At 42.5% G+C, this 25,227-nt stretch overlaps 1 pseudogene; it reads left to right on the top strand.

Moving 5' to 3' along the window:
• Positions 1-875: 875 nt before the first annotated feature.
• Positions 876-1,489, top strand: LOC119527923 (annotated as a pseudogene).
• Positions 1,490-25,227: the final 23,738 nt, after the last annotated feature.

The raw sequence follows: 25,227 nt of genomic DNA on the forward strand, positions 1-25,227 counted from the left end.
AACCAGCCCAAGTGCACACAGTTGACAAATAGAACAGTGGTGATTACAATGCAGGCATCTGATTCCAAAGCCCATTAACGCATCTACTTGTACTGTCCTGCATGTGGGCACACACACACATGCACACACATGCACAGCCCAGAGCAGAAATGTTTAATCCCTAAAAGGAACATAGAAGAAGGAGAGAGAAAAAAGAAATTTGCATAAGGGGATGTCAGTTGAGCTAGGCTTTGAGACAGAAATAGAACTTTAAGAGAGAGAGATGATGAGTGGTTGACATTTACTTAGAAAATTCTATAATTGCTTAGAGGATACACTCGTTCCTAAGGGAGCCAGAGGAATGATAATGAAAGTAACATAATCTAGCAATATGTAGACGTTAGTGTACAGAAAACATTGCATGCTTTGTGTGATGGTTTGAAGCAGTAGGTATCCCAGAAAAACATATTCTTAAATTTAATCCATTCCTATGGGTATGAACCCATTGTAAGTAGGACCTTTTGATGAGGCTCCCTCTATCAAGGCATGACCCACCCCAATCAGGATGGGTCTTAATTCGATTACTGGAGTCCTTATAAGCAGAATTAAATTCAGACAGAGAGAAAGTCACAGGAAGCAAGACTCTGAAACAGAACCCAGAAAAGAAATGTGCCTCACTGGGTGTGCTGGCTTGAAGCTGTCATGTACCTCAGAAAAGGCTGTGTTCTTTTAATCCATCCCTGTGGGTGCAGACCCATTGTGGGTGGAACCTCTCGGTTTGGTTATTTCGGTTGCAATGTGACCCACCCCATTCAAGGGGGGTCTTAATCCAATTGCTGGAGTCCATTAGGAGAGGAAAAAACACATGCAGAGCTCTTTCCAGCCAGTGCCGTACAATGGGCTTCTCCCAGGACAACTGGCACAAACAACGCAAGACCAGGGGCAAGAGAAAACCCTACCACAAGAAGCGGAAGTATGAGCTAGGATGCCAGGCTGCTAACAGAGATCGTCCCCCGTTGTATACACACAGTTCAGGTGTGAGGAGGCAACAAGAAGTACTGTGCCCTGAGGGAACTTCTCCTGGGGTTCTGAGTGTTGTACTCGCAAAACAAGGATCATCGATGTTGTCTACAATGCATCCAGTAATGAGCTGGTCCACACCGAGACCCTGGTGAAGAACCATATTGTGCTCACTGACAGTTCACCGTACCAGCAGCGGTAAAAGTCCCACTGTGCTCTGCCCCTGGGCTGCAAGAAGGGGGCCAAGCTGACTCCTGAGGAGGAAGAAATTTTAAACAAAAAATGATCAAAGAAAATTCAGAAGAAATACGATGAAAGGAAAAAGAATGCCAAGATGAGCAGTCTTCTTGAGGAGCAGCTCCAGCGGGGCAAGCTTCTTGCGTGCATTGCTTCAAGGCCAGGCCAGTGTCACCAAGTGGATGGCTATGTGCTAGGAAGCAAGGAGCTGGAGTTTTATCTGAGGAAAATCAAGGCCCAGAAAGGCAAATAATTCCTCCCTCCCATCCTAGCTCATGTAATAAAGCTTTGTTCTATGTTCATAAAAAAAAAAAACACACACACACACACACACATGCAGCAGCAGAGAGATGAAATCAAGAGAAGCTCTTAGAGACAAAAAGCCCCCAGAGGAGCTGAGAGAGGGAGCCACTGAAGCCAGAAGCTGAAAGCAATGAAACCCGGGAGAGGAGGATCAGCAGACGCCAGCCTTAGGCTTTCCCATGTGACTGAGGTGTCCCAGATGCCAGCAACCTTTTTTCAGAGAAGGTATCGTCCTGTGGATGCCTTAATTTGGATATTTTCAAGGCCTTAGAACTGTAAATTTGTAAGCTTATAAATTCCCACTGTAAAGGCCAATCCGTTTCTGGTATATTGCATTTCTGCAGCTTTAGCAAACTGCAAGAGTGTGACAGAGGAACCAAGGATCACCGGCAGCCAGCCTCAGGATGCCACATCAAAGCATTGCCTTGATGATGTCTTGATTTGGACATTTTCCCAGCCTTAAAAGCATGAGCAAACCATTTCATGGCATTTGCTTGAACACCCTAGGAAACTAAAACACCTTGGTTTAGAGAGGATACGGCCCATTTGGAGACAACATCCACGTGAAGAAATAGCAAAGTGTACAATCAGGACACAGCAAGGAAGTGTGGGGTTGGAGAATTCCATTTCAGCAAGTATTTCTGGAGGGTCTACTACATTCCCCAATCTGAGCAAAATGGTCTAGGGAATAAAAAAGCTATAGACAATAAAAAACTTCATAGTCTTCATCAACCTTCCTCTCATTTCTCACTTCCCATCTGTTTCTATATCAGGTTGTTTCGCTCTCAACAATAGCCCTCAACCTATTTTACACGGTTAACAGCTTTCTCCTAGATTAGAGTCAAAACCTCCCACCTGTCTCCCTGGCTCCCCACACACCACCCCTCCTACCCTCACCAATGCTGACATCAAAGTGAATTTTTAATACAGGTATTACCATGCCCCTTTCTTCTTTAATACTGTGCTGACATCAGGATAAAGTTCCAACTTTTATAATATGCAAGTCCCTGCAAATCGGTCTGATCTAGTCTCCTTAGCATCATCCCCTGTAGCTCCAGCTCCTGCTGAGACTTCCTGCCCCGGCCTGGACATCCCCAGACCCTCCATTCACCATGTCTTCAGGCCACCTTGAACTCTCCCACCACCACCACTTCTCTGCACCTCAGTTTCCTCATCCAGAAAATGGGTACAATCATGCCCATCTTGCAAGGTTGTTGTGAGAGTTAATGGAATTAACACAAGTGAGAGCTTCTAAACCATGCAGCACCAGGCCATCTGAGCCAGAGGCTTGTCTCGTGGCTCTTCCCTCTGTGTAGAGAAAGTCACTCCCTATTCTTAGGGGGTGCTGCCTTCACACGTACAGCAGGAACCAGTCCTGCCAACACATGGGTGATGGACCTCTAAGGCCTCAGATGAGCTCCCTGCTTCCCCTTCCCTAACTCTCTGGCCTCACCTCATTTGCTCCCCTGCAGCCACATGGGCCTCCCTGCCATTCCTTGGCACACCAGCTAAGCTCCCACATCAGAGCCTTCACACATGCTGCTCCCACTTCCCAGAATGCTCTTCGCAGGTCTCCATGCAGCTCTACACCTCACTTACTTCAGGTCTCTTCTCCAGGAGTGGGACACAGGCAGGATGGAGGGGACATATGCCCCTGGCTAGCAGCCCAAACACTGCAATAGGACCACATTTATTTCAGTTTTGTTGTTTTAGAATTTTTGACTATCAAACAACTGAAAGCAACTATTTCCACCATTGTATGTGTTAATTTCTAGGTAAATTCTAGGATCCAGTCAGAGAAAGCAATAACAAACATATGCCACGCCCCCAGGCACCTTTAACCTTGGATAAATAACACTCTATGAGCCAGTCTTCCCAGCCCACCCCATATCAAATGGCACCATCTTCTCTTCCCCTGGCTGTGATACTTGTCATCAAATGCTCATTGGCTGTCTCTCCCCACTAGAAAGTAAACATCCAGAGGGCACAGACTCTGTCTCTCTCACTCCCTGTGTACTCTCACCATCTCTAGAATAAGCCTGCTCAATAAGTATTTGCCAAATAAATAAAAGGACAAGCTGGCTCTTCCCCAGCCAAGGACACAGTGCCTGTGAAACTCATTGCTGAGTGAACTGGGCTGGAATAAATCTCCCGGGCTGGCAGGAGCCCACTGCCTTCCCACCCTGACACACCTGGAGAGAGGAGCTAGAAAGAGCCAGGTGCAGAGACTTCCAGGGGCCTGGAGAGAACACAGGAGCGCAGACTTCCCGCAGCCCGTGTCCAAGCCCTACCCACTGACCAACGCCTGCAAGTCCGCTTTTGGAGACACCCAGCACAGATCTGAGCCTGGGGCAGGGGTCTCAGAAAATACAGATGACTTCAGAAATAATCCTCAATTCTCCCCTTTCAAGGCCGGGTGTCCATGCCATTCACAACATGGCCACAAGATGTCACTGTGGCTGCATGCAGCATTCTGCGCTGGCTCTGGTGAGTCATGGTGGGAGTTTTGATTTTCTTTTAAGTCTTTGTGGTTTCAGCAAGTGGAAAAATGAACTTCATAAGCACGAGTTGGGGACTGATTTTAAATTAGCCGAACCCAAGTGACTTAGGGTGCATTTTCAAAAAGGCGATAGATACCATCAATGGGCTCCAAAGTGATGTTACCTAGGTTAGAATCCCAGCTCCACCTGCCTGTGTGACTTGGGGCAAAGCTCTCTGCCTCAGTTTCCCTGTCTGCAAAATGGAATAACAACACAGTGTCCTCCTCATAGGGATTATGCGAGGACTAAATAGGTAATGCACATAGAGCTCTTAGAATGCAGCTTGGTAGTCAAAACTCGGAAAGGTTAACTATTTATTACTTTCCTACAGCTCAACTAGTTAATACTTTCTTATAACTTGGAGCATAGTTTATAATTAGAAATGTTTATTATTTAAACAATGGCTTTCTACCCATCATAACCTCCATGAAGGCAGGGACTGGGTTCATATATTTTTTTTAACTTTTTTATTATGAAAAATTTCAAATATACATGAAAGTAGAAGGGATAGTCTGCATCTGTTCTCCTCATGACTAACCCCCCATTTCAGTTTGCTAAAGCTGTCAAAATGCAGTATACCAGAAATGGGTTGGCTTTTACAAAGGATTTATTAGCCTACAAATTTACAGTTCTAAGGCCATAAAAAGGTCCAAATTAAGGCATCAACAGGACGATACCTTCTCTGAAGAAAGGTTGCTGGCATCTAGGACATCTCTGACACATGAGAAGGCACATGGCAGGCATCTGCTGGTCCTTCTCTCCTGGGTTTCATTGCTTTCAGCTTCTGGCTTCAGTGGCTCTTCCAGCTTCTGTGGTGTGTCCTTGTCTCTCAGCTTCTCTGGGAGTCTCTCTCTATGAGCTTCTCTTAATTTCGTCTCTTAGCTTCTCTGGATATTATCTGTGTGTCCTTTATCCTCTCATAAAGGACTCCAGTAAAAGGATTAAGACCCACCATGAATGGGCTGGGTCACATCTCAACTAAAATAACCTAACCAAAAGGTCCCACCCATAACAGGTCTGCACCCACAGGAATGGATTAAAAGAAAATGGCATTTTCTGGGGTACATACAGCTTCGATCTAACCCCCCAACCCCCATTCAACAGCCTTTACAGAGTCCTTTCTACAGGTTTTGCTAGGTACTGGTATGATAGACATTCACCAGTGAAGGGCCCACAGAAAGAAAACTTCTTAATAGAATTACTGGTGTGACCCAGCATTCTGTGAGCACTGTAATTATAACTGCCGGAGAAGAGATGCTTAGTCCCAAAGAGGGATAGTAAAAGACCCAAGGACTTTTCTCAGTGCCTCTTCTACAATCTATTCCTAAAGGCTGAAGGTAGAAGGGTTATGTTCAGGAAGTAGGAATTTACTTCCTTTTTAGAGAAAATATTACTCATACCAAGGTCTAACATTAAAATAGAATATTCAATGAATTCTAAAAAGATGGGGAACTTGATGAGATGCAAGATAGCCTTAAATGCTCACTCATCCATCGAATGTTTTTCTTCCATTCCTCTCCTTCACAGATTAATGCATTGGAGAAAATCTTTGTGAAACAAGCATCTTCTAGAACCTGAACTCAGATACAGCATACCTAAGAACTCTCAGGATGAAGGTACAAAGGGTAACCTGTCTCCTCTAGTTCTCTAGGGGAGTTTCTAGATAAGCTACCACCTCCTGCCACCCTCCCAGAGGGTCTTCCTAAGAGCACTTGTATGCTGTGTTGGAAGGGGGAGATAAGTGGTGGGAGGAGATCTGGGAAGTTATGATCACTTGAAAGCTTGTAATTTCTTTTTTAAAAACTGACTGAAGATGACAGATTAAGAACATGTGTTTACTGTTCCCACTCACTATGCCCATATCCCCAAATCCTGTGAAATAAACAGAAAACATTTTCTTAAAGAATCCATGAAACTCCGAAGGATAAAATTTAATATTATCAGCACATCAAAATTTTCCTTAAAGAGAGGGCCAGAGGAATGAGAGAAACAAAATAGAGGGGACCACAGCATCTTCAGATCAAAGGCTTTCACACAGGCAGGAAGAGCTGTGTGATGCTCTGAGCACAAATCCAATGGATAAATGGAATGGGAGATGCTCTGGGGCAATCCCTAAGGTGAATAACTGGGGACCATATTTAGAGCACTTGGGCTAACCGCCAGCTCTCACCTCCTCTATCTATGTCAAGCAGCAACAGAAAGTATCGCCAGTCTAAAGATTTAAGTGTGGGCTCAGAGACTGCGTGTGCTAGGGAAGCACTTGCAGGTTCCTGAAAGGACAGAGGTTTCCATACCCAGAAGATAAAATACTGGCATCCTCACCAAAGTGCACACCCCTTCATGATCCCTGGACACAGGCTGTGGTAAGCAGAAAGATCACCCACAGAAAGAGGAAAGGGTATCTTACACAAAAGAATAAGCACATGGTCAAGACTTACCCACATTCAAGGAAAACTTTATGCCTGGAAAAGAAGCTGCAAATTAACAAGGAAAAGAAATAACACCTGAAGAAACAGAGGTGAGATAACGAGCGATGGTGTTATTTTAAATAAGTGTAATTAATATCCTCAAAGGGATAGAACCTATTAAATTTTAAAAACAAGAACCAACTGCTATGATAGCAAATGATTAGAAATGGTTTCAACATTGAAACCTGATCATCCAAGTTAAAAATTCAGTACAGAGCTGAATATCAGGATAGACACAGCTGAAGACAAATTGTATAAACTAAAAGACTGAGCTTAGGGAGTTCTCCAGAATGTACTTCAAAGGTCTTAGAGACATAACATATGGAAGAAAGAGAGATAAAAGACATTAAAACTGTAAGAGGAAAGTTAAAATGCATGCAAGAGAAAATCCTAGAAGTTCCAATAACTGTCTGACACAGCATAGTCCAATGAAAATGTAACATAAGCTATATATGTAATTTTAAATTTTCTAATAACCATCTTATAAATGTAAAAATAAAAAGGTAAAATTAATTTTAATGAATTTTTTACCAATATCTCCAATTATTTCAATATGTAATCAAGATAAAAATTGAGACATTTTCCATTTTTTTTACTAAGTCTGAAATCTCAAGTGTGTATTTTACACTTACAGCACATTTCAATTCCAACTGACCACTCTTCAAATGCTCAATCACCACATGTGTCTTGTGGCTACCATATTGGATATTATATGTATGACAGGAACTTTAGAAGAAAAGAACAATTCGAATGGAGAAAAGGAAGACACAAATCTTCAGATTGAAAGAACCCACCAAGTTCATAAAAAAAGACCCACATTTTAAAATACCACAGTGAATTTTTGTAACAAAATAAAGAGAAAAATCCTAAAAGTTCCAGGAAAAAAAAAAATGCCAACATAGGAATTAGAATCAAACTGAGATAAACTTATCATTGGCAACACCAAATGCTAGAAGAAAAACGAAAAGAAAAGCAAAAAGAGAAAAAAAGCAAATTCCAAAGGAAAAGTTATTTTGGATCAAGAATTCTCTCCTCAAATAAATTAGTATTCAATTTTGAGGTAAAAATAAAATTTGCATGTATAAATGCTTGGAAAGTTCATTCTGAGACTCATTCTAAAATCTTTTCAAAGACTATCTTCTAGACTCAGGCTTGGCCTATAACCAAATCAGATTTTTGCAGCATTAAGCATTCCATTGGCCAAAAAAAAAAAAACAAAAAACCTCTCACTATTCTGAGAGATAAGTGATCTGTGTCGATTTAGAATAAGCCAGATGCTGAGGAGTAGCCACAACTCCTCCCTGTGTAGACAAACCACAAATCCACTTCCAACACATGGGCTGAGCGAGAAGAGAAACGAGAGTGCCAGGAAGAACCGTGGGAGCTCGGATTCACCCAGGCCAATTGTCCACCAAATCCAGGAAGCATTTCTGTAGTTTCCCCTACAGTCTGTTCTGCAGACTCTGCTTGAATGCCTCCAATCACAGGCTGCTCATTACTCCTATGGCAATTCATTTTAATGATTGTTGGGCAAATCAAGCTGTTGGAAAGTCTTTTATGTTGAGCTGAAAACTTTGTCTCTACATATTGGAGGAATCAGAGAATGACCTAATTAAGAGGGAAATCACTGATCACTTTGGTTCAATCACCTCATTTTAAAGACAAAGAAATTGAGGCCCGGAGAGGGGAAGGGCACCCTAAGGTCACACGGTTCAGTGTGGCCCAGCTGGTACCGGTGGTGTTTGATCTGTGCATGAATATTGGCCAGCAGCTTCTTGACGTGAGCTTCCCTGATGATCCGGTAGAAATGCTTTCCAGGGTCATGGCTCAAACCAATAAAAAGTGGGACCCTGTCTCTGTGCTATGATTGGGAGGTTGACATTATACAGTAAAGTGCTCTGAGCTGAAGGTACTGCCCTGGAAAGTGATCTGGGGGGTTATATCTGTTCCACGAAGACACCGCCCCAGCTTGCTACTGTTTGTTCTCCATCCTTCCACTGAAAGGCCCAGCACATGGTGTTTGGAGCAAAAATAGACAGCACAGGAAAAAAAGTTATCAGCTCTAAGAGGCCCCAAAACCCTTTCTCCCATTCAAATAAGAGGCTGCTGGAAGGAAGAAGATCATGCATCAAACAGTCCTCAGTTAACAGCTCCCAAAGGCCCTCAGGAATCTAGGTTGAGACCCCACCTTTAACTTAAAACAAACAGGCTTGACCTGGTTCAAGATTTCCCTAGGAAACTGTTACCCAAACTGCCCTGCTGACAATGAATAGCAGAGCCAGCCCAGGCCAGATAACCAACAGGGCAGCAGGGCTATGGGCCAGGCCGTCCCCTCAGGAGTTCTGAGGGCTTTGGGCATCATGTTCCTCATGACACATTCACCTTAGAGATTTTCATGAATCCAAAACTGTTTGGTAATGGAAGTAGGGGACTGTCTTGGTTTGCCAGGCTCAATGACAAATGCCACACAATGGGTTGATTTAACAGTGGGAATTTATTTGAGGCTAGAAGTCCAAGATCAAGGCATCAGCAAGGCCAGGCTATCTCCCCCAAATCCGTAGCATTCTGGTGCTGGCTTGCCGCAATCTTCAGGGTTCCTTGGTTTGTATCCCTGCCTCCCATCATATGGCAACATCCTCTCCTTTCTTCTGCTCTTTGGGTTCTGCTGACTTCTGGCTTCTCTGTGTGGCCTTCACTGATGTCCTGCTTCCAGTTTCTTCCCATTGTAAGGCCTCCAGTAATTTGGATTAAGACCTGCCTCTTTCTGTTGGGCCACACCTTAACTAAAAATAGTATCTGCAAGGGGGCCTATTTACAAAGGGTTCATACCCACAGGGATCAGGAATAAGAGTAAGAGCGTGTCTATGTTGGGGGAGCATGTCTACGTTGGGGTACACAATTCAGTCTACCAAAGGGACCCTTCCGAGCCCATGTGGCTTGCCTGCACTCAGAGCCTGAGAACCATAACTGAGACCATTCCTGGGACAGCCCTTCCATATCACCCCACCATTCCTGGATCCACCCAACAAAGCAGGTGTTATCTCCAATTTAGAGCTAAAACTTGGAGCAGTTACATAACTTATTCAAACATTCCATCATTAATAACATCTAATGTTTACTGCATTATTATGGCGTACAAGACCTTGTGCATTATCAATTGCCATCCAAACCAGAACCTTTTGAGAATGAAGAGGGCACTAGTAATAACTATGTCAGGATAATAGGCAAACCTCAGCGCTGTCTCCTGAGCACACCACGAAATGTAGGCACTCTTACTACATGCTGGGCGTGGTCCTAAGTGCTTTGCATGTATTGGCTCATCCCATCGCCATGGCAGCCCTAGCAGATGAATGTTACCATCATCCCCATTTCACAGAGGAGGAAGTCAAGGTCCACGGCTGGTACATGGCAGACCTGGGATTCGAATCCCAGCAGCCTCGCTCTAGTTTCCACTGCCTCTCCTGGAGCCAGATCCACACCCAAATGTGGCTGATGCCCAAAGGACTTGCTCTCCACACCACCACAGTCCCTCCTTTCTAGACTGCCCTGCCCTGGGCCCAGCAAGGCTGTGTGAACTGCCCCGCTGGGTCCAGCCAGTGGGACGCACCAGCAGGTGGGACGGTGAGAGTGAAGTCGGCATAGTCATTCCTCGGCCGTCTCCCATGGGCTGCAATGGGAGGATCCCCAGCCCCTGCCAAGCCACCTCCCAGGCCTGGCAGCCCCTCCTTCCCCTGGTTCCCCTGGTGCCAGCCCTGCAGTGCAGCACATCCCCATGAGCTGTCTTTTCATCCCGCCCACACCCTTGCAAACTGAATATTTACTAAAATCAATAACCCCATTGAAACATGCCAACTACTTCCTGCTGGACCCCATTCCTGCCAGTCTACTGAAGTAACCAATAAACAATAGGCAACTCCCTGCCTCTAAAATCCTTTGAACATTATTTACCAGGCAGGGTGCTAAAAGCTGAGGGGAAACAGACACTGTATCTGTCTCCATAGAGCTTACAGTCAGGTGGGAGAGACAGACCACCAAATAATCCCAGAGATGATGCACAATGACAGGGGTTAGTGCTGCAGGGGAGCAAAGCAGGTGCCACAACAGGAAACCCTGGAACCCTGGCCTGGGAGATCAGGAAGACAGCTGTCTGGAGGGCAGAGAGAAGACCTTGGCACCTGACCCACCCAAGGCAGGAGCTGAAGTGGGAGGGAGTGCCGCCCAGCCAAGCAACTGGCATGTGCTAAAGCCAAGAGGCACGTGCGAGAACAGGTGCTCCAGGAGCAAGCTCTGCCGCAGGGAGTGAGGGGGAAGTTGTGCAAGAGGAGGCTGGAGACCAAGGCAGGGGCGAGATCATGAAAGCTCTTAAGGGTCTCAAAATCATCCAAACATCAAATCCAGTGCAGCCATGAACTTGGCAGTAGGGATCCTCCCGGGCCTGCAACCGAGCCTTGTTCTGGCTGCATTTTGAATATCGGCTGCCCCAACAACTTTGACCTCAGAGGCTAGAGGCTGGCAGCGGGGGCTCTGAGGTTAGCCTGCCTGAGTTTAGACCCTGTCCACCCCTTACCAACTGGGTCAGCCTGGGCAAGTCAAGTTTTGAGACTCAATTCCTTCTGTGTAAAATGGGATGATAACAGCTCATAACTTGTAGGAGACTGTGAGGTTTGAATGAGAGAAAGTACAATGGAGTGCCTGGCATGGAGAAGGAGCTCAATAAGTGTGAGTAATTATGATTATTATTGAACCCCATATAAAGTCACGGGACAAAGTCCCACTCTAAAAATCTCTTCTCAGAGATGCTCATGAAAAGCTATGCAGAATTTATTAAATGCTTGATAAGGACCACTGCCTGGTTTGCAGACAGCTGATCTTTTTGCAAGCCCTGAGTGATCTAAGTAGTGATTGTTTTCATAACTAGTCAGCCCTAAATCTGTCCCGCTGTCGCTTAAATGAGAGGTATTTTCAGTGGTCGGGGCCCCTGCAGAAGTTGTGACTCCAGGTACAAGGGCTCACAAGGCATTCCTGGGAAGAATTCCGGAACAAAACGGCTCTTAATGCTGGCAGATGTTTGGCAGTAATTAAGTGCGGTCCCTGAACATAAGTCAGAGCTGCTGAAAATAAAAATGTTGAGTGGGACTGCAATTTCTGGGACAGCTATACTCTCTGGAGAAAATAATGTCCTTAACAAGACACTGGCTGGAACGAACACTGTATTGGATCCAGAAGACTTGGTCTGAGTTCTGTCTTACTCAGCCTTCACAGGAATATTAACAAATACCCAGTACATGCTAGGTGCTGTGAGTCAACGTTAAGCCAGTGAGGCAACATTTGTATCATGGAAGAGGAGGGACAGTTGAATCACATATCTTGAGTCAATCACGGTTTTACCCCTTGCTAGCAGAGTGACCCTGGGTAGGTCATTTAAGCTCTCTAAGCCTGTTTCCCCATCTGTGTCATGTGCAGAACCTTGAGCCACACCTTCATTTCTGAAAATGGCAGCTGAACAGGAGCCAGCAAACCTTATGAGAAACTTCTAGAGATGCAGAAGGGAAACCAGGAGGCCATGGGAGTATCATTAAAACAGGGAAGAGATTGTTTCCAGAAAGAAGGAAGGTTTCATGGTGTGAAATGCTACAAAGAGATCACGGGGATTAGGCTAGTAAAGTGACTGCTGGATTCCAGTACAGGAAGTTTCCGTCTTGCAGAAAGTATTCCAATGGCCCTCTGTCCCCAATAGGGTGGTTTTGAGTGAATGGAGATCTCCATTATCCTTTGCTCTTTCTATTCCTCACCTTATTAAAGGGTGAGGCATCTTTAGTAGAGACCAGTTACTGCCTATAGTGTCTTCCCAAAATTCATGTCTACCTAGAACTCCAGAATGTGACCTTATTTCACATAAGGTCTTTGCAGGTGTAATTAACATGAGGTCACACTGGATTAGGATGAGCCCTAGGTCCAAGGACTGGTATCCACATAAGAAGAGGAGAAGACATGCAGAGAAGAAGGGCACCCACACACCAAGAAACACCAGGGACAGCCAAGAACGATCAGAAGCTGGAAGAGGCAAAGAACGATTCTTCCCCGGAGCCGTCCGAGGGAGCAGGGCCCCACCATCTCCTTGATTTCCGTCTTCTGGCCTCCACAACTGTGTGACAATACACTTCTTCTGTTGTTTTAAGCCACCCAGTTTGCAGTACTTTGTTCAGCACCTCTAGGAGGCTAACACGCAGCTCTAGCTAATGGGGTGATGGATTTGGACAGGTGAAGAAAGCATCTGTCCTCTCAGGAAAATTAAATTTTGGCCATTTGGGATCTTTGACATGTGCCCTGGGGCACAGAGGAAGGTGATTATAACCATTTGGGGATATTGATTTAACAATCATTTATTGAGAACCTGATAGATGCCAAAAATTGCCCTAGGTACTGGGAAGACAGTGGTAAAATAATATCAAAGGGATTTCTATACTTAAATCAACTCCCCAGGAATTTTCCAATTTGCTCTAGTGAGAAAAAGCATAATTAAGACTATTTCTCAGTATATTAGGAAACTTTTGTGTTTGTGATCTCTCAAGCCTCAGAACATTATGAAGTAGCTGCTAATTGTATCCTCATTTTGTGGAGAAGAAAACGAAACACTGAAATGCCCAAGGTCACACAGCTATTAAGAGGAGAAAGTCCTTTGGAAACCCAGGAGGTCTTGGCTCCAGAATCTTAACTCTTAACTATTCCATTAGGCATCTGATGATTGAAGAAATTTTTAAAAAAACTTAAAAGAAGTCAGCTGAGGTTTCTCCTATTCTATCAGTAAGGCTGTGGTAAGCATATTGGGAGAAAGGCACTTAAATCATGACCTGAGGGATTTGGGCTGGCCAAAAGAATGTGCCAAAAGAAAGCACCAGTAACTGCTGACTAAGGGAAGGATACAGAAAGGCTAACTTGGATTTATTTTAAAATAAGATAGTTTCATCCATCTGGGTGCTACTCCCAGAGAATTCAGAAGGCCAGATGGTCTGACCTTTGCTATTCGGTCCCTCTTGCTGCTGGAGAAAAGCCTCCTTGAAACACCCAGGTGTGTCACTGAGTCCCTAGGAGTCGGGCAAGGGGGGCCCAGCAGAGAGGCACAAGGCAAGGTAGGGGCTATCACGGGTGCTACCTGTGGACCCCACAACTGCCTCCTTCCCCCACTCAGGTGGCCTTGGCCAGAAACAGCTTTCTGGGTCCTGGTATCCCTGCTGTCCTGTTTTCCATCTCACCCACCCACCAGGGCCATCAAAGTCTGCTGAAGTCCTAGGTTTAATTCAATGTAGTCCGTCTCTCTTTCCTTCCCTTCCCCTCCTCCCTTCTTACCCTCTTCCTTTCCACTGCCCCCCACCTTTCTCTCTCTCTCTATATATATACACATATATTTGTCTATATCTATCTATCTCTATATGTGTATCTATATCTATCTATCTATATATATATATCACACATGCACACACCATGCAACCTTGGCCAACTAACGTCACCGTTCTGAACTTCCATTTCCTCTTCTGTAAAATAGAGACAGTAACTGCACTGGCCTCCCAGGAGGCTATGAGGATGAGAAGAGATAATCCCCGTGGAACATCCAGTGCAACGCCCGGCACCTTGTAAGGGCCCAGTGAATGGGACCTCCTCATATAGCCAGCCTTGGCCTCTCTTTCCATGACGTGCAAGTGCACACACCCCTGACCACACCACCGAGGGGAAATGCCTTTTAAAATGGAGCATATCCTGAGGCACAGCTGTGTTACAATCTCCCTCTGTGGTTGTGGATCTACTTCTTTCACCTCTTACTTCTGTCATGTATTGCTATTCACATTGTGGGACAATGTGGTTTGGGCGTCTGTATTATTACATCTTTCGTATGGATCAAGCTTGTTTTTATTAGGAAGTGCTCCTCTTTACTTCCAATAATGTCTTTTGCCTTAAGGTCTACTTTGATACTAACAAAATGGGATGTGCTTTCTTGGGTTAGTGTTAGCAGGATCTATCTTACCCATCCTTCCAGTATAAATCTTTCTGTATTTTATATTTAAGTTTACATTAAGCAGCATAGTGTTGGATTTTTTTGTGTTTTAATTGGAGCACCTAGTCTATTTACAGATATAAGGTAATTATTGGTACATTTGGATTTAAGTCAACAATCTTTCTAATTTTCTATTTGTCAACCTGACCTATGTTGCTAATCCCATCTTGTCTTCTTTTGGATTGAGTATTTTTTATTGTTACATTTATCACTCAATTATCTTTTTAGATACACATTTTTCACTCTTCTATTAATTACATGGAGATAACCACACATATTTGTGACTTATTGGAGTCTAATATACATTTTTACCAGTTTGTGGCCAATTCAGGGAACACTAACTCCCTTTATCTTCTCCTGTCTTTGTGCTATTATGATCATGTATTTTAATTTTACATATATTTTTAACACCTTTCTTGAAGTATATTTTACATATCTTGAAATTTGCCCATTTCAAATGTACAATTCAATGATTGTTAGTAACTTTACCAGTGGTGCAACCAACACCGTAAATCAGTTTTAGAGTATTGTATCCTCCCAGGAAGACCCCTCTGCCCAGTTAAACCCCCTTCCTCAGGCAATCACTAATCTACTTTGTGTCCAGATACTTGCTTTTTTCAGACATTTCATATAAATGGAATCAAATAATGTGTGATCTCTTATGTAGAGCTTCTTTCACTTAGTATAACATTTTTGAGGTTCATTTATGTTGTAGCACATGTCAGTACTTTATTCTTTTTGCTGCTGAACAGTATTCCATGGTATGGATATATCACATTTCGTCTATCCATTCACCAGTTGAGAGAAATTTACATTGTTTACACTCTTTGGCTATTATGAATTATTCTGCTATAAATATTAGGCACAAGTCTTTGTGTGGACTTAAGCTTTCATTTCCCTTCAATAGATTCCTATTAGAATTAGAATTGCTGGTTCATATGATAGTTTGATCTTTAGCTATTTGAGAGATTTGCCAAACTGTTTTCCAAAATATCTTTGCAATTTTACATTCTGACCAGGATTGTACAAGGTTCACATTTCTCCCCATCCTCACCAACACCTGTTATTGTTGGTATTTTTTATTATAGCCATTAAGTTGGTTTGATGCTGGTATGTATCCCAGAAAGGGCCATGTTCTTTTAATCCATCCCTGTGGTGGCAGAGCTATTGTGGGTGGGACCTTTTGATTAGATTGTTTCAACTGAGATGTTCAAGGTGGGATTTAATCCTTTCCTGGAGTCCTTTATGAAAGGAAAAAGGACAGAAAAAAAGCCAGAGAGCTCAGAGAGAGGAAAAATGTCCTGGAGATGCTAAGAGAGGATCCACAGATATTCAGAGAGAAAGCCACTGGAATCAGAAGCTGAAAGCAATAAAACCTGGGAGCAAAGGACCAGCTGACACCAGCCATATGCCTTGCTTTCTGACAGAGGAACCCCGAATGCCAGCAGCCTTTCTTCAGAGAGGGTATTCTCTTGTTGATGTCTTAATTTGGACATTTTCACAGCCTAAGAGTTGTAACTTGTAACTTAATAAATCCCCTTGTAAAAGCCAACCCATTTCTGGTATATTGCATTCCAGCAGCTTTAGCAAATCAAAACAGATTTTGGTACTGAGAAGAGGGGTGCTGTGATTTGCAAATACCAAACATGTTAGAACAGCTTTATAAATGGATAAAGGGAAGATTTTGGAATAATTGTGAGATGCTTGATAGAAAAGGCCTAGGTTGCTTTGAAGAGACTGTTGGTAGAAATATGGACACTAAAGGTACTTCTGACAGAAATGATGAATGTGTCATTGCAAATTGGAGGAAAGGTGATCCTTGTTTTAAAGTGTCAGGGAATTTGGCAAAATTGAGTATTGGTGTTGGGTGAAAAGGAAAATTTGAAAGTGAAGAGCTTGGATACTTAGCTGAGGAAATGTCTAAACTAAATGTGGAAAATGCAGCCTGGCTTCTCCTTGAAGCTTATAGTAAAATGCGAGAGGAAAGGGATAAGCTGAGAACTAAACTCTTGGGTACAAAGAAACAAGAAATTGATAGTTTGGAAAATTCGGAGTTTCCAGAAAGTGAATTTCCAGAGAACAGAGCTCCATGTGAGGATTTAATCAGTCAGCAATCTCAGTGCAAATCAGGCTTGGAAATGGAGTTATCCAGAAAGGATTTGTGGAAAGTCCTATTGTCTGATGGTTAAGACCCCTGTGTGCTGCATACTAAACCAACAAGTTTGTTGCAGGATCTGCATAAATGGAACACTGCTAGCCTGGACTAAAAGGGACCAAAAAGAGGCAGACTGAAGGAAAAATGACTTCAAAGGCAGAACCATGGAAGCTGAGGTCTGGAGTCAAGAAACCTCAGGCCAGGAGAGTGGACCCACCCATACACATGGAGAGGGTGAGTTTGCCCCAGAGTTTGTGGAGAGCAGGCCTTTCTCCCCATTGTTCAGGAAGTGTTGCCACCCCAGGGCACTCAGATGCCTGGGCGTTTGAGGGGTGCTTGGCCACCCCATTGTGCAGGAAGAATGCTGCTGCCCCGTGCCTCAGAGAGGGGGACCACATTTCCTGGGGACTGGGGAGAGCCTGGCCATGATCCCACTGTTCTGAGGGGACTGAGAGTGTGCCCCTTAAATGGCAAAGAGTCCAGGGCCACCCAGATGCTTAAAGAGGGAAGAATGGAGAACAAGGCAGTCTCCCCAGTGCTTGGAGATGTTGGAGCCCTCATCCCAGTGTTTGGAAAGAGCAAGGCTGCTGCACAAGCCCTTGGAAAAGGTGGGACTGCCGCTTTCTCAAGCCCAAGAATAAAACATCTTTCTGTAGATGACTTTCAGACTTCGAAATCTAACGGAATTTGCCCTTCAGGTTTTCAGAACTGTTTGGGAACTTTGACCCCTGTTTTCCTTCCAATTTCACCCTATGGAAATGGGAACATTCACTCTATGACTCTCTCCTTTGTATATTGGAAGCAGGTAACTTGTTCTAAGTTTTACAGCCTCCAAGGTGGAGGGAAAGACCATGCCAGTAACTGATTTTGATAAGACTTTGTACTTAATGTTGTTATTAAAATGATTTAAAGTTTTTGTGATATTCTGAGGGAAAGAATGTATTTTGCTTATGGAAAGAGCATGTCCTTTTGGGGTCCAGAGGGTTGAGTTTGCTGGTTTAATGCTGGTATGTACCCCAAAAAGGACCATGTTCTTTTAATCCATTACTGTGGGTATAGACCTATTGTAGGTGGGATATTTTGATTAGGTTGTTTCAATAGAAATGTGACCCACCCAATTCAAGGTCAGTCTTAATTCTTTACTGGAGTCCTTTATGAAAGGATAAAGGACAAAAATAGTGAAATTACTCAGAGGGAGAAAAACACCCTGGAGATGCTAAGAGAGGACCCATAGATGCTCAGAGAGAAAGCCACTGGAATCAGAAGCAGAAAGCAATGAAACCTGGGAGTGAAGGACCAGAAGACATTGGCCATATTCCTTGCTATCTGACAGAAGAACCCTAGATGTCAGCAGCCTTTCTTCAGAGAATGTATCCTCTTGTTGATGCTTTAATTTGGACATTTTCATGGCCTTAGAATTGTAATAAATTCCTATCATTAAAAGCCAACCCATTTCTGGTATATGCATTCTGGCAGCTTTAGCAAACTGAAACAGCCATCCTCATAGATATGAAATGGTATCTCATTGTGGTTTTAATTCCCTTTTTCTAATAAGCTTTTTCTAATGTATGTTTTAGCCATTTGTATATTTTCTATATATCATAAAGGCTTCTTTTTTATTGGCTCTTTGTCTTTACATATATTATTTGTTTGACAAAATCAACATCTATTTAGATTTACCCATACTTACCCTTACATTATTCTTCATTTCTTCCTTCATTTCTGTTCTTCCTTTTGGGATCATGGTTTCTTCTTCCTGAAAACTCCCTTTAGCAGCTGTTTTGTTTCCTAGGCTGCTCAAGCAAAGAGCATGCAATGGTTCACCTTAAACAATGGTAATCTATTTGCTCACAGTTTTGATGCTGAAAGTCCAAATCATGGCATCATCAAGGTGATGCTTTCTCCCCGAAGACTTGTGGTGTTCTGGGGCTGGCTGCCAGCAATCTCTGGTCCTTAGATTGTCACATGGCAAGGCTTATGGTGGTGTCTCCTGGTCTCTCCCTTCTCCTCCAGGTTCCATTGATGTTCAGCTTCTGGCTGCTCCATGACTTTCTCTCTCTGGGTCTGAATTTCATTCTGCTTATAAAGAACTACAGTAATAGAATTAAGACCCATCCTGATTGAAGTGGCCACACCTGTACTCAAGTTACCTCATCAAATAGTCCTACTTAAAATTAGTTCACACCCACAGGCGTGGGTTAAGTTTAAGAACATGTTTTTCTGTGGAACATTCAGCTCCAAACCACTAGAGTAATATTTATTTTCAAAAATTCTAAAATAGATTCTTTAGAATTTTGTCTGAAAACATCTTTATTTTTGAAGATTATTTTCTTTAGATGTAGAATTCCAGGTTGGCTATTATTTTCTGTCTATACTTTTAAATATCATTCCATTGTCATCCAGCTTTCACTCTGTCTTTAGAGAAGTCACCTGTTAATCTTGTTGCTCTTTTAAAGGCAATGTGTCTTTATTTCTGGCTTCTTTTAGGGTTTCCTCTTTGTCTTTGTTTTCATAAGTTTTGCTTTGTTGTGTATAGTGTAATCTTTTTTGCATTTACTCTGTTTGGGGTTCATAGAACTTCTTGGGTCTGTGGCTTGATATTGTTCATTAGTTTGGGGAAACTTTTGGCCAGTATCTCTTCAAATATTGCTTCTGCCCCATTGTCTCTCCTCTCATTCCAGGACTTCAATCACACACATTAGATCTTTTTACCTTATCTCATAAGATGCTTACACTCTTCTGTATTTTCCATCTCTTTTCTCTCTATGCTTTAGTATATGTATTTTCTATTGATATTCTAGGTCACCAATCCTCTCTTCTGCTGTGTCTAGTCTGTTATTGAACATACATGTTTAATTTCAGCTAAAGTATTTCTCAGCTCTAGAATTGTCATGTGCTTTTTTATATAGATTGAAGTTCTCTGATAAAATTCTCCAACTTTTCTCCTGTTTCATTAAGCATATTATCCACAGTTATTTTAAATTCCATGTCAAATAACTTCAAGTGTTTGTCTTGGTTCTTGATCATTTGGTCTGTTTCCTGGCATGCCTGGAATTTTTAATTGAATGCAAAACAATGTGAATGAAAAGTATAGAAATAATTTGAGGCCCTGGTAAATTATATCTTCCTCCAAAAAAAATGATTTTTTTTTTTGGCTTTGGAGTAGACAGAGTCTAGGCAGGTCTCCTGATTCCAGTTGAGGATTGAAGGATTTGAAGCTGGGCTTCAATCTTTCCTGAGGGCTGTTCTGTTTGAGGTTCACCCTAATTCCTAAGCTATAACCATCCCAGGATGCTAATTGGAAGTCTTGGTATTTTCCAGGGCCCCACCTCATTGAAAGACCATAAATTTCAATATTTGCCTCCCCAGACCCATGGATCTGCCAAAATCTGCCTGTTTTCCCAGGCTTTTGACCATTTCTTTCTGCTTAGCTTCTTAACTTTCATCCTTACGCAGTGTGCAAATGTCAAATGCTTTACAAGGGAAAAACCAGCAGAGTACTGGACTCACATCCCTGGGCTTTTACTCTCTCCAAGATCCTTGTTCCTTAAGTTCTGGCTGCCTTGGTGGCCCTTTGATGTTCTATGACACAGGGATTTGGTTGGTAGTGGTGGTGGTGGTGGTAGTGGGGTTTTTTATGTTTTAGGTTTTGTCTGGCTTTTCAAGTTGCTCTCAGAAGGGGTGTTTGTCTGCAACAATTTTCTCTTTAATTACCAGAAAAAAAATCTGAAACACAGCTGTGCTGATTCCAAAGTTCCATTCACTGCCAAAACTCCAGAACACAGGGTCCCAAGGGATGATACTTCTGGGAAAGAATCCACAGATCCCATTTGCTTTATTCAAACAATTGCCAAACCATCACTGTCCTTGACTTGTCTTGCCATGGTGAGGCTGCTGGTGTGAGAACTGAGCAGAGAGGAGGCCTGTGCAGGCTAAACATGAATCAGAATATGGGTGACGTGTCTGGGTAAGAACTGCAAGCTCTCTGAGCTGTGCTCTATTCACCTTGGCACATAGTAGATGCTTAATAAATTTTTGCTGAATGGGAGGGAGGTGTTCGAAATACAGTGTGAGCAGGTATGAAAAGCCCAATCTTCTCTATGTAGTAATAGTTTCCTCTCTTAATATCATAAATGCATTTCAGACCTTTTGAATATGAATAAAATTCATATTAATCAGATATTTCAAATGAACTCCATTTATGAATCTTTGCAACAACTCATTCTGTACATTTAAATATACTGAACCCAAATGATCTTGCATTAAGGATAACAGTTAAATTTTTTTGAACCCCAGTCATGTACAAGGCACTCTATTTTTTTTGCTATTGATCTTTCAGGTCACTAATTCTCTCTTCTGCTGTGTCTAACCCATATATTGAATTAATTTCAGTTATATTTTTCAGTTCTAGAGTTGTCCTTTGATTCAATTTTATGGGTTCTAATTTTCTGATAGGTTACATATAATCTTATTTAATCATCACTACTTTGAAAAGTATGTATAAATAATTATCCTCATCCTACAGGTGGGGAAACTGGGGCTCAGAAACCTGAACACCTTGTCCAAACCTGCCCAGTCAGTAGCATCATGGCCAGCTATTAAATTCAATCCTGGCTAACTCCAAAGTTCATACTCTTTCCACTATCCCATGCTGTAAAACTCTGCTATTTATATCTTGAGATTTCTTAATTCAAGGTGCAACTAAACAGGTTTTCAGTTTATAGGCCAATGTTGGAGTTTCTGTTAGAAATGTAACTTCCTGACATTGATCTGGAGATCAGCTCACCAGCTCCCCAACCTGTTCACACCTCACACAGTTCTGACCCATAGAATGACATTCCCAAGTTTAGTCCAAGTTTCCTGGACAAAATCCAGTAAGGTCTCCTAAGCAGACAGGCGGCAGCACAGAACAGCAGATAAGATTACAGGCTCTACTGTCAGACTACCTGGGTTTCAATCCCAGTTTCAACCCTTCCCAGCTCCGTGACCTTGTCTCTCACACCTTCCAAGTCTCAATATCTGCATCATAAAATGAGAATTAAAACAATTCAGATTTGGGGGAGGATTAAATAACAGAATATATGTAAAGTGCCTAGCAAATGTAAGTATTTCAATTTTATTCAATTGAATAAAATAATAATTCAATTTTATTTCATCTCAAAGTAAAAACATTCATTGAACATTTGTGAAAGGGAGGCTTGTGCTGGGTTTTAGGAAAAGTTGATGAGAAAGACTCAGTTTCCACCTTCAAGGAGCTCTCAGTCACTCAAATAGACAGGGTGAGTCTTGTCCCAGAAGTGAATACAATGACTGGGAGCCTAGTGGTGACAGCAAATCCTTCTAGCATCCGACTGGCTCTTGAAGGATGGAAAGGATTTCAACAGACAAAAAAATAAAACAAACAAACAAAAAAGAGGGATACAAAAAACAAAAGCACAGTTGCATGAAACTGCATATCTTGGCAGGCCAGTGAGTGTTTGGGATAAACAGAGAGTGGGATTTAGAAGGAAAAAATGTGCTTTCCATCAGTCCATCTCCTCCACAGTATCAACACAGAAAGGTTTTCCCTGCAGTGTCTACCACCTTGCTCATTTATTCTACATGTAGGAATTTCATGTAATTTGGCAAAAGCACACTGACAATAAATTTGTAGGTAATTATTTGCCACCAGCTGAGTTTCAGGCTTTTCTTTCCCATTGCATTTGCTAGTCACCCCTTTCTGGAAGCTTTCTTCCAGAGTGAAGTCTCGAGATGTGGCCCCTCACACAGCCACCAGAGGGGTCTCACGGAACATCTGAGACATGCTCTGTCCTTGAGATGACTCAACCTCACTTTACACTTTGTCACAACTTTCCTGACAGGCGATAGTCTTTTTTTTCCTCTTGTGAGTCCTCGTGATAATTTATTGCTCTTTTCTTATCTTCTGTACTAGTTACCACAGAGATAAATGTCTGCATTATTAAGAAGGATTAGTACAGGCTATTTTTATGTATACAAAGGTGGGGCATTCTTGGCAGTTATTTTTTTTTCCTTTTTGACAGCAGACTGGCTACCTCTTGCTACCCAACACATCTTTGAGCCCCCAGTGGCATTCTTTAATGAATTCATTCATTCATTCACTCATTCACTGTTGAGCAGTGGTTAAGGGCTCAGCCTCAGAGCCAGATGGACCTGGATTAGAAGATCTGATCTGCCACTTACTGTAGGAAAGTTACTCAACCTTTCTGAACCTCAATCACCTCACTCTGGGTCATAAAATCAATCAAATGACCTCAACACCTGCCATGTGGTGAGCACTGGATGAGGATTAGCTATGAGTCTTATTTAAATCATCATTCAACCAACGGTTAGCATGTCAGTCCCACAAGGGCAGGATGTGGGTCTGTTTTATCCACATCTGTGCCCCCAGTGCCTGGAAGTGAGCCAGGCACCAAGCAGGGGCTCAATAAACATTCATCAAATGAACGAATGGGCACTTGCTATTGTGCCCGACACCACCAGATTCAAGGTGTATTTAAAAAAAAAGAATGGATAGATGTAATTTGGGTTCCTGAATGGGACCCTGGAGCAGAAAGAGGACATTGATGAAAATCCAAATGAAGTCTGCAGTTTATTTAATAGTCATGTACCAACACTGGTTTCACTGACAAAATATACCATGGTGTTACCACAGCAATACACAGAGTTGACAGTGGGGAGAAAGGGGTATGTGGGAACTGTGTGATTTTTTGGTAAACGTACAACCTCTCTAATTTAAAAAAATTAAATGTATATACTATGGTCTTGTAAGATGTTAACATCAGGGAAAACTGAAACTGGGTGAGGGGTTTATAAGAACTCTCTGTACTATCTTTGCAACCTTTCTGTAAATTTAAAATTATTCCAGAATTAAAAGGTTATTTAAAAAAAAATAGATACTCAGAATGGCAAGTGAGCCTCCACTGAAATAATTATGAGATTACCATCAGAAGAAAAGGATTCAGAGAGGGTCCAAAAAGTACGCACAGGACATCGTCTCTCCCAGATTCTGGACAGTCTAATGTCAAACATTTATCAACAAACACATATTTCTGTTGACTTAAGCTCAGGCGCTCAGGTTGAGCTGCCTGCATTTGAATGCTGGCTGTGTCACTACAGCCAAACAACTCAGCCTCCCTGGTCTTCCATTTCCTCCTTTTTACAATGGAGATAAAAATAGAACCTATTTTGAGGGATGTCAGAATTCATTGAGTTCACACACTTTAGGAGTTGAGAATCATGCCTAGTACAAACCAGTGAAGATAAACTAGCTAATACTCTCATTTCTTCTTTTATAGATGAGTTATTAAACGTAAAACTTAAGCTAAATACCTTTGTAAGATGTTTCATGTAAATAAATTTACAACTCAGAAAATTTAATCGTGAGACATTTGCATCCTGATTTTTTAGTTCTGAAATAGCTCAGTTTAATAAATATATAATAATCAATGTTAATCTGCCAGGAGCCAAAAACACACACACACCAATCACTGGGGGCAGTCCACAGCTTAGATTCTCCACACCCCTGATCTTCTCCCATTAGTCTGGATAATGGTGAAGTCAGGACGCTGGTAGAGTGCACTACTGCTTCTGGCTTAAGCTTCCCCGAGTCTGCAATGCTAAACCTCAACCCAGGACCTTTCAAGAAAGAGAAGCTTGTCCCCATGCGCATACATGCACACGCCCCCTGGCTGAAAATCCGTGGCAGTTCCCAAAGAATCAATTTCCTCCAGTCACATCCCGCCAGGTTTTCCTGTGCCACAAAGCACAGCAATTAAAATGCATTTGGGAAACCGCACAGCAATTTGGAGAGAGAATTACTAATTCATGTTTACAGCTTACAAATCCAATCATAGACATGTATTTGGACAATTAGAGCTGTGTAATAAAAATATGGTGACTGCTTTTACTTTGCAGAAATGATCATTTCCTTAGATTTTGCAATTCACTAACATTAATTGGCAAAATTGAATTCTTCCAGCATGAACGGAGATGAATGGCCCCTCATTATTTAATCAGGAGGAAACCAGGGGCTCCATGCACAGATGCTGTGACCATAGGATTTTAACGGGAATCTGCGGGAGCTGCTTCTTGCTTCCTTCAAGTCCAGAGGAATAAATAAGAGGCTTTGCAGGGAAGAAGAAAAAAAAAAGCACTAAAGGAATAGAACACAGGACATACAAGGCTTTGGACCAGAGCTGTAGGAGTTGTCTCAAATGGCTAAGAGGGTCAATCCAGGACACCGTAAGGACCATCAGAGTTCTTTCTTTCCAATACAAAACTGAGCAGATCTCATGAGCCAGGTACCAGGGAGGCAAAGACCATTAAATCCAGCACTTCCTTTGCTCTAGAAGCAAACTCCTGTGAATCCTGCAAAACTCAAGTCAAATGTTTTCATCTAAGTAAAAACTCCGAACTCTGAGGCTGAGTCATTTTCTCTGTAGCATTATTTGTGCT

Source organism: Choloepus didactylus, chromosome 2 (assembly GCF_015220235.1).
Source record: "Choloepus didactylus isolate mChoDid1 chromosome 2, mChoDid1.pri, whole genome shotgun sequence".
NCBI classification, from domain to species: domain Eukaryota; kingdom Metazoa; phylum Chordata; class Mammalia; order Pilosa; family Megalonychidae; genus Choloepus; species Choloepus didactylus.